Source organism: Solanum pennellii, chromosome 1 (assembly GCF_001406875.1).
Source record: "Solanum pennellii chromosome 1, SPENNV200".
Taxonomy (NCBI): domain Eukaryota; kingdom Viridiplantae; phylum Streptophyta; class Magnoliopsida; order Solanales; family Solanaceae; genus Solanum; species Solanum pennellii.
In genome coordinates, this window is record NC_028637.1 from 63,770,395 (window position 1) to 63,779,901 (window position 9,507).

The following is a 9,507-nucleotide window of genomic DNA, read 5'->3' on the forward strand; positions in this document are numbered from 1 at the left end:
AGTTAAAAGTGAACTATGTGGTGTCTAGTCTTGGTTGACTTGTGTCCCTTGCTTGATGTATATATGATCATGAATATGTGATGTATTGATTTAGGGTGTTAGAACTCTTAGTCTTGAATATATGAATGAGACGTGACCTTAAATGAACCTATGAGTGTCTTTTATGTGAAAACCTTGACTTAATGGTAAGGTTAAGATTGTTGAAGTTGTAAGCCGTAATGGTATCCTTCAAAGTAAAGGAATGATGGAATGAAGGTTAATTGGATGGAACGACATCATATTAATCCTTAGGAAATTCATCATGAGCTTCTTTTTCCCATTGTGAGGTAGCCCTAGTGGACCTTCTTTGGTATGGTAAATGTGATTGGGTTATGAACTAGTTATGGAACCCTTTTATGTGAACCTAATGTTTAAATTACTATATGAGAAAGAAGGCTACCACTGAGTGAGTATGGTAAGGGGAATTAGTTCTAGTTAAGTATGAGACTAAATTACAAAATATGCCCTTTATATTCCTTAACCATGTTCCTACATCGGATGTGTCTACGTTCTACAATTGGCAAGTAGAACAACCTCATCGTAGTAGGATAAAACTCTGGATTCCATGTCTTGCTATCATGGTCTATTTCAGTTATTGCCTATTCTATTCATGTGAAATACCTATTAGCATAAGAGAAGTTCATGAAGTTTAGGTGGTGGTATGGGACGCTATCTAGACATTGCACAATAGTCTTCAAAGGTGTTATTTGGAGTTCCTAGGTCTTGTCCAAGACCATTATTTGAATGTCCTTTATGTGAGGTATGAGTCTTAATGAAATAATGAACTAATGACTTATGTTAAGAAGTATGTCAATAAATGAGTACCTAATCTAAAGTTACTTAAGGATTCCTTAGCTAAAGTGTGAACAGGGCAAAAAGGATGATCTTGTCATGTCTTATCTTTGGAAGTCTTGAGGATGACTCTAGTTAGGGAAGTTGGTTAATTTTGTGGACATGATCTAAGCCTTAGCTAGTCTTATGGATTACTTAGGTAATATTGAAGAGGTCAATCATGGACGTTATCTTCTTGATTTACTTGAATAAGTTTTTTGATATCCTTTGGAAGGAGAATGTCCATATCACCCTTACGTTGATGTTTGAAGTCTTTTAAGTGTGTATGTGACTCATCATAAGTAGTCTTGAGGATCATTTAGGCATGCCTAGAGAGGGTGTATGGGCGGTCTCTCTTTGTGTTGCTTAAGTGAGTCTTAGGATAGCTTTAGGTGGGATAATCACAGGCTAGGGGATGTCTAAAGCTAAGTGGAAGAACTTCACTGTAACAGTGAATATAGTCACACTGTACAGTGAAGTGAGTTCATTGTAAAGTGTTCTAAAAAATGTGATATTTTGTTTAATCATTTTCTTATGTGTTTCTGAGTTGTGAAATGAAGTTCTTAGGATTATAATATGATTTTTAAATGAAAAGATGCATTTTTCCAATAAATGTCCGTTTAATGATTTTTATGCATGAAGCCATACTTAGTACATGTGGTTGTACTAACTCCATGCGTTCATCTATCTATATAGTTCTTGGTATGAGAGGAGCTTTGAGAAGTGAAGACTTGGACCGTAGCATTCGTTCAAGAGAAGTTGAAGTATGTCCTCACTTGAATCGCGGGCATATATGTCTTTTATGTTTTCATTCAATGTATTATAATAGACTAAGTATTTCTATATTACTATTTTCTATGGGCCGTGTTCCAAGTATTCTCGTGTCTTAAGATGATGAGATTGAGACTTAGTATTTCCTATTACTTTTATATGAAAGAGATTTTAAAGACTATGTTATATTTTGTGAAAAGCTTTAATTCCACACTACTTTTCACTATGTTTGTGTGATGAATAATATGAAAGGGCTTGTATAAGACCCCCGAGAGGTCGAATACACCGGTCATAATCCGAGATTGTACCCTAACTTCTAGGGTTTGGTTTCGGGATGTGACAATATGCATGGACATTCTAGTGAACAACGTTTCAAGTTGAAGTTTTGTGATCACTGCAAATCTGGAGGTCATCCTAGAGAGACTTGCTACCAGCTGATTGGATACCCTACAGATTTTAAAGGAAAAAGAAGGTTAATATGGTAACAACAAATGGATGTTCAGGAGAAAAGCAGTCAGGACAAGGCCAACAGATTCAAGGTTATAACGTTGCTAATTTTTTCCACCTGCTCAGTATGATCAAATTGAGCAGCTCTTGTGTAATTCAAATCTTGGAGAAGCAAGTGCAAGCATGGCTAGGACCAAAGTTAATATTGCATGTAATGTAACATATGGTTGTAAGGATAATTACATTTGGATTATTGATACGGGTGCCACTAATCACATGGTTGGTATGACAAGATGTTGTTACATGGTGCACAAGTGGGTCATACAGGTTTAGTACAACTGCCCAGGGGCGAGGCTACTAAGGTGTCTTCAATTGGAAAATGTCAGTTAGATGGAGGTGAGCAAATTACAAATGTCCTTTGTGTACCCGTATTTAAATTCAATCTCTTATATGTTTGGAAGATAACTAGAGACATGAATTGTTCTGTGTTTTTCAGGACCTCCTCACTGGGAAAGTGAGGGCGATTGGTAAAGAGGATGAGGGATTACACATATTACAAGGAAGAAAAGGACAACATGATACAATTCTTAAGAAATCTTTTGCAGTACAAGGATAAGTAGATGCAGTGAATGGCATAGAATATTAGGACATGTCCCTATGAGAGTCCTTAGGAGATTTACTTGCTTTAAGAATATTCAAATTTTTATTTGGATACATGTGATGTTTGTCCTCTTGCTAGGCAGACCAGGCTTCCTTTTCCTGTTAGTACTAGTAAATCAGATGCTTTGTTTTAAATTGTTGCAAATGGAGGTTTGGGGACCTTATAGAACTGAAACATATGATGGCATGAGATTCTTTCTTACCATTGTTGATGATTACTCTAAATGGACTTGGGTTTTTCTAATGAGGTTGAAGTCTGATGTGATTTTCCTTCTTAAAAATTTAATTACTGTGGTATCTACTCAATTTGATTGCAAAATTAAGGTAATTTGATCTGACATTGGATCAGAATTTGTCAACAAGACTTGTAGTGATTTGTTCAAATCTTTTGGAATCCTTCATCAGTGTTCATGCCCTTACACTCCACAAAAAAATTGTTGGGAAAACGCGGACAAGCACAAAAATATATATGGTAAAAGTAATGGAAATAAAATGGGAAAATAACGACACCAAGAATTTTACGTGGAAACCCTTCTGAATAAGGGAAAAAACCACGGACTAAGAGGAGCAATTGATATTACTATAGTAAGGAATTTTACACTGTGTAGTCACGAATACAATACTCAAAGTGACTACTACACACTCAAAAGGAACAACACTCTTTTGGTTTCCGTCTTACTAAAATATCGCTCACACTCTATTTTTCTTCACAGACTATTTTCTTGTATAGTCTATGGAATACCTCACTTTGCTCTCAAAATGGTTTTTCTCTCTAACTTGGTGTGTTCTACAAATGAGCAAGAATGCTCTATTTATAGAAGGATAAAACCATGTCTATGTCACTAATGACATATGTAAACATAGCAAAGTCAAGAATGGTTGCAAATCTTACCAATTTGCCAACTACCAAATCTTTTATTTTCAACTCCAATTACTATTCCTTTTTAACAATTGCTTGTACCAATTGAATAGCTAAAGTTGACTAAAAAATGGGATGGATTCAACAAATCTCCCCCTCCAGTCCTATTTACTGGAAGAGGGTATCTTCAACTTCTTTAGAGAGGGCTCATACCCACAAGTTCTTTGCATAACTCGAACTTGTCTTTCGGTATAATCTTGGTCAGCATATCTGCAGGATTTTCACTTGTGTGAATCTTTTTGACATGAAATGATTCATTCTCCACTTTCTCACGAATCCAATGATATCTGATGTCAATGTGTTTTGTTCTTGCATGGTACATGGAGTTCTTGCTCAAGTCTATTGCACTCTGGCTGTCACAATAGACAATATACTCTATCTGATTCAAACCAAGCTCTTGAAGAAATTGCTTTAGCCATATCATCTCATTGCCGGCTTCAGTAGCCGCAATATACTCAGCTTCAGTTGTAGATAGTGCAACACATTTCTGCTTATTTGACTGCCACGATATAGCTCCCTCTGAAAAAGTAAACAAATATCCAGTAGTGGAATTTCTGTTATCAAGGTCACCTGCCATATCAGAATCTGTATAGCCTTTCAAGATTGGATTTGATGCTCCAAAATACAAGCATTCATCTGAGCTTCCTCTAAGATACCTGAGTATCCATTTCACAGCTTCCCAATGCTCTTTTCCCGGATTTTCGAGAAATCATACTGAGAACACCAACTGCGTGAGCAATATCTGGTCTAGTGCACACCATTGCATACATTAGACTTCCGACAACGGAGGAATATGGAACTTTGGCCATGTTATCTTTTTCCTCCCTAGCTGTAGGACACATCTTCTTGCTCAACTTCATATGACCAGCAAGAGGTATACTCACAGGCTTCGCATTCTTCATATTGAAGCGCTCCAATACGCGTTCAATGTACTTTTTCTGGGACAAATAAATCTTTCTTTTATCTCTAAGATGAGTAATTCTCATGCCCAAAATTTGCTTGGCATGACCCAAGTCTTTCATAGAAAAAGACTTACACAAATATTTCTTCAGCTCGTCAATCTTGGAAGTATTCTTGCCCACAATCAACATATCATCCACATACAACAAAAGGATGATAAAATCTTTCTCAGAATATTTTTGTACAAATACGCAATGATCTAAGAAGTCTTCTTATAGCCTTTCTCCCCCATAACAGATTCAAACTTTTTGTAACACTGTCTGGGAGCTTGTTTTAGGCCATAGAGACTCTCTTTAAGTTTGCATACAAAATTTTCTTTACCATCTACTTTGAAGCCCTCAGGTTGTTCCATATAAATCTCTTCTTCTAGGTCACCGTGAAGGAAAGCCGTCTTCACATCTATCTGCTCAATCTCTAAATTAAGACTAGCAGCCAAACCTAGAACTGTGCGAATCGAGGACATTGTCACAACAGGAGAAAATATTTCATCAATGTCAATACCTTTACTTTGACCGAATCCCTTAACAACCAATCTAGCTTTGTACCTGGGCTTCAAGTTGTGTTCTTCAACTTTAACTTTGAACACCCACTTGTTCTTCAAAGGTCTCATACCCTTGGGCAATTTTACCAACTCATAAGTGTGGTTCTCATGCAAAGACTTCATCTCGTCTTGCATGGCTTCAATCCATTGATTCTTGTGCTCATCTTCCATGTCCTCCTCATAACATTCAGGTTCTCCCCCGTCAGTGAGTAACACATACTCATTGGGTGAATAACGGGATGAAGGAAACCACTGTCTTGTGGACCTCCGAAGCGGAATATTTGATTCATCCACAACTTCATGAGCAACAGGATCATCAATCACAATATCATTGTTATTATCAACATCAACATGTTGATTCGTTACATGATTCTGGGCGTCACCATGATTATCAAACCCAATAACATCATGCACACTTGTGTGAGGAACTTCATCATGATGGACTATACCATCAAAATTTGAAGATTCTACCTTCTCCGCTTTGTCAATATCTTCAATTCTTTGATTCTCCATGTAAATAATATCACGGCTTCTCACAAGTTTCTTTTCAATTGGATCATATAGCCTGTAACCAAATTCATCTAGGCCATATCCAATGAAGATGCATTGCCTTGTCTTGGCATCTAATTTTGACCTCTCATCTTTCGGCACATGTACAAAAGCTTTGCAACCAAATACTCTCAAATGGTCATAGCAAACATCCTTTCCATACCAAACACTATTTGGTACATCACTTTGCAAAGCAATAGCAGGAGATAGATTAATAACATGTGCAGTGGTCAATAAAGCCTCACCCCAAAATGAGTTTGGAAACTTTGCTTCAGAAAGCAAACATCTAACTCTTTCCATCGAGGTCCTGTTCATCCTCTCAGCCAAACCATTAAGCTGAGGAGTCTTGGGAGGAGTCTTCTGGTGTCTAATACCTTGATGCTTGCAATATTCGTCAAATGGTTCACAATATTCACCACCATTATCAGTACGAATACATTTCACTTTCTTTCCAGCATCTCTTTCAACTGAAGCCTGAAACTGCTTAAAGACACCTAACACTTGGTCTTTAGTCTTCAAGACATAGACCCAAAGTTTTCTAGAGCAATCATCAATGAAAGTGACAAAGTAAAGTGCACCACCCAATGTCTTTGTCTTCATTGGACCACATAAATCAGAGTGCACTAACTCAAGCAACTCTGTCTTTCTCGAAGGAGGGTAGGACTTAAATGAAACTCTATTTTGTTTACCGGCCAAGCAGTGCTCACATTTTTCTAATTTAGCACTTTGTAAATTTGACAATAATTTCATCTTGGCTAGAATATTAAGTCCTTTCTCGCTAATGTGGCTAAGCCTCTTGTGCCATAATGTTGAAGAGTTATCGCTCTCAACCGCATTCACCATATCAACACAAGCAGAGGCCGTAGTCCAGTATAGACCACGACGTTTGTTACCACGAGCCACAACCAAGGAACCCTTAATGAGCTTCCATTTTCCATCACCGTTGGTACTAACAAATCCTTCATCACTAAAACACCAACAGAAATTAGGTGCAGAGGAACATCAGGAGCATGTTTCACATTGTTCAAAACTAGTTTAGTTCCAAGAATAGTTTCCAAACAAATTGTACCAATACCAACGACCCTAGAAATAGTCTCATTACCCATACTCAAGGTTCCAAAATCACCAGGAGTGTAGGAAGAGAAAAAATCCTTCCTTGATGTCACATGAGATGCGGCACCAGTGTCCACAATCCAGCTTGACTCATCACAAGCAATATTTATCATGTTTGCATCAAGAACGGTAACAAGATCTTCGGTGGTGACGGTGGCTAGGCAATTTTCATTGCCATCTTCTTTAGTTTCCTATTTGTTTTTGTTCTCCCTCTTCAACTTGTTGCAGAACTTCTTTGTGTTCCCTTTCATGCCACAATGATAGCACTCAATATCCTTAAGTCTGCCTTTGGATTTGCTCCTATTTTGTTCTCTATGATGAGAACCACGAGTTTTATTTCTCCCCCTGGGGCCAGTTATCAGGACATCCGACAAAGAGGAACCTTGAGTTTTTCTTCTTATCTCTTCGTTCAAGACACTACTCTTGGCGGAATCCATAGAGATCACACCATCCGGAGCAGAATTTGACAATGACGTTCTAAATGTTTCCCATGAATCTGGTACGGAACCAAGTAGAAGCAAGCCTTGAATTTCATCATCAAATTTGATGCCCATAGCAGATAATTGGTTCATTATCCCCTGAAAATTATTCAGATGGTCTGTCATCGGAGAATCTTTTCCTTTTAAGAACATTTTGTTGTTTCCAGTCTTTCGAGCATACAAACTTTCAAGATGCTCCCATAGGGTTCGAGCATGTGTTTCCCCAGAAATATGGTGGAACACATTATCGTCGACCTATTGCCTAATGAATCCACAGACCTGTCTATGCAACAGATTCCACTCTTCATTTGTTTTATTATCAGGCTTTACAGTTGTAAATACTGGTTTGTAAAAATTCTTAACATAAAGCAGATCTTCCATTTTCCCCTTCCAAATGGCATAATTAAAACCATTCAAAGTAACCATTCTACTTGTGTTGGCTTCCATTGTTTTCCCCATAAAATATAGTTATCGCAAATCAAAGTAAATCTTTTCTGATGTGGAAGTTCAGATTGTGCTGCAACCACAGAGCATACTCAGATAAAACCTTGTCTCTGATACCAGTTTGTTGGGAAAACGCGGACAAGCAGAAAAATATATATGGTAAAAGTAATGGAAATAAAATGGGAAAATAACGACACCAAGAATTTTACGTGGAAACCCTTCTGAATAAGGGAAAAAACCACGAACTAAGAGGAGCAATTGATATTACTATAGTAAGGAATTTTACACTGTGTAGTCACGAATACAATACTCAAAGTGACTACTACACACTCAAAAGGAACAACACTCTTATGGTTTCCGTCTTACTAAAATATAGCTCACACTCTATTTTTCTTCACAGACTATTTTCTTGTATAGTCTATGGAATACCTCACTTTGCTCTCAAAATGGTTTTTCTCTCTAACTTGGTGTGTTCTAAAAATGAGCAAGAATGCTCTATTTATAGAAGGATAAAACCATGTCTATGTCACTAATGACATATGTAAACATAGCAAAGTCAAGAATGGTTGCAAATCTTACCAATTTGCCAACTACCAAATCTTTTATTTTCAACTCCAATTACTATTCCTTTTTAACAATTGGTTGTACCAATTGAATGGCAAAAGTTGACTAAAAAATGGGATGGATTCAACAAAAATGGTGTTGTGGAGAGAAGACATAGGCATATTATGGAAGTTGCAAGGGGTATTAAAATTCAAAGTCTACTCCCAGCTACATTTTGGGGCACCTGTGTTGAGGCAACTGTGTATGTGATCAACAGAATTCCTTCTATTTTGCTTGCTAACAAGTCTCCGTTTGAGTTACTCTACAAACGAGAACCAAACATATCTCATCTTCATATTGTTGGTTGTGAATGTTATGATACTAAATTTATCAAACAAGATAAACTTAGTGCTAGATCTGTTATATTTGCATTGGTTGGATTTTTCTCCCGCCAGAAAGGCTATAAGCTTCTTGATTTGAATACCCACAAAATATTTGTGAGTCGAGATGTCATGTTCAATGAACACATTTTTCCTTTTCAGTTATTGAACAAGTCACAAGAGTTTCACCCTCGTTTTACACCAATGGACCCATATGCTAATGCAGATGCTTCTACGGATCAGAATACATCTACTTCTCCGACTACTGCAATTGTTGAGCCATCTGTTATAACTCTTGACCAGTCAGAGGATATTGTTGCATCATCTGAATCTCAAGAAACAACTTCACTACCAACACAATCAATCAGCTCAGGTAGATTAGTACGACCACCTATTTGGTTCAAGGATTATATTCCAAGTGTAAAAAGCAAAGCTCATCATTGCCAATATCCCATCTCAGATGCTATTGCTTATGGTTAATTGTCATCTTCTTATTAGAGTTTTATCTCTAAATTCTCTCTTGAAACTGAATCAAATTCCTATGTTGATGCTGCTACAGATTCTAGGTGGGTGACTGCGATGCAAGAGGAAATCGCAGCCTTGAATAATAATCATACTTGGGAAATTGTTGACTTACCATAAGGGAAGAAAGACATTGGCTGTCGATTGGTTTACAAAATTAAGTACAAGGCAGATGGATCCATTGACAAATTTAAAGTACGATTAGTTGCTATGGATACAATCAAAGGGAAGGATTGGATTTTCAGGAAACCTTTTCACCAGTGGTGAAAATGGTCACTGTACAAACAATGATTTCTATGCTGCAGCTAA